Raw genomic sequence first — 1,705 nt, 5'->3', positions numbered from 1 at the left:
TGGCTCAGTCGGTTGGGCATCCGACTTCAGCTCAGGTCATGATCTTGCGGTCGGTGAGTTCAAGCCCCGCATCCGGCTCTGGGCTGATGGCTCAGAGCCTGGAACCTGCTTCCGAGTCTGTGTCTCCCTCTCTCTCTGCCCCTCCCCCGTTCATGCTCTGTCTCTCTCTGTCTCAAAAATAAATAAATGCTAAAAAAAAAAAAAAAAAAAATTAAAAAAAAATAATACATTTTAAAGCTTCACTTATAAAGTTCTTAGTTTTATTATTTTTAAAAAATTTATTATCTTATTATTTTTACATTTTAGAGAGAGAGAGAGAGGAAGAGACACAGTACATGCAGGGGAAAGGGGCAGAGGGAAAGAGAGAGAGAATCCCAAGCAGGCTCCACGCTCAGCATGAGCCCAATGTGGGGCTTGATCCCACAATCCTGGGATCATGTCCTGAGCTGAAATCAACAGTTGGATGCTTAACTGACTGAGCCACCCAGGCATCCCTACAGTTCTTAGTTTTAAAGCAAAAAATTAAAATGTCATCATGAACAAAAATTATTGCCAAAGTAACAAGGGAAAAAAATATCTCATAACAATCATACTCTCCTCAGTGCCACACATAGAAAGGATTCAGTAAGTCATTTGATCAACCAACACTCTATCAGAGAAGCCAAAGTTGAGAGAACCCCTGCACCCCTTAATATCTGGATGCTATTACTATCTAGACCCTTGCTTCCTTAAGGAGATTCATAGACACTCAGAGATTAGAAATGAAAACTCTATTTTATAAACACAGGAGGTTGTTTTTTAAAAGCACAACATATTTATCATTTATTTTCAATAAATTGTTTTTATTAATGGTTTATTTTTCATCATTTGTTTTTAATGAAAAACAGGAGGATAGTTGATGTAAAAGCAGTCTCTTACATATGAGAAAAACATAAAAACAAGATTAGTCTTGATGTGGTGGGAATCAGATTTCTTCTCTATTAAAAAAGAGACCACTCTTTTTCTCCTGTCAGATCCATCGTCTAGTATTAGGTAGTCAGCCTAATTCCTTTTCCAGTGTTAGTTTCCATTTTGAAGCTCAAAACTATCTAAACATATCTGGTACCAATGATATGTGAAAGCATAAACTATAAAGAAAGAGATATCATGAGGTTAAAATTTTAGATATTCAGAGATTCAAGAGAGGGTCACCTTTTGTAGTGTCATAGTATTTTAAGAGATTATGAAAAGGACAGAAAGTATGGAGGGCCCACTCTTAGTGGATATATAAGACCTATATAAAGGACAGAATCAAACAAGAAACCATAGAATACCGTTGCACTGTTTTGGGCTGATGAAAAAGGGAGAAGCTAGAGAAAGATTCCAAATGTTGAATTTCATAGAAATAACCTCTCTGTCCTTTGGAACACAGTCGCCTGCTTAAATTTGTTTCTAACTGCTATCTCACACTGTGTGCATGTTGATAAGGTCTTCAAACTTCCTTGTGTAAATAAGTTCTCTTTGTGTTTACTTTTGGAGAGGTAGCTTTGTTCCCCTGTTAGCAGAAAGAAAAAAAATAAAATCTCTTAAAAATTACCTTTTAAGTATGTTTATGTAAGCATAAAAGTTTTTAAGAGGTGTGGAATGAAAAATGGATCTGACTAGTAAAACTACATTAATATTCTTGAGAAAGACAGGTAATTAGTCTTGTTCATTTGACTGCTGC

The sequence above is a fragment of the Neofelis nebulosa genome, chromosome 3, assembly GCF_028018385.1.
Source record: "Neofelis nebulosa isolate mNeoNeb1 chromosome 3, mNeoNeb1.pri, whole genome shotgun sequence".
Taxonomy (NCBI): Eukaryota; Metazoa; Chordata; class Mammalia; order Carnivora; family Felidae; genus Neofelis; species Neofelis nebulosa.
The sequence above is the reverse complement of the archived record's forward strand: the minus strand, read 5'-3'. Positions refer to the sequence as shown.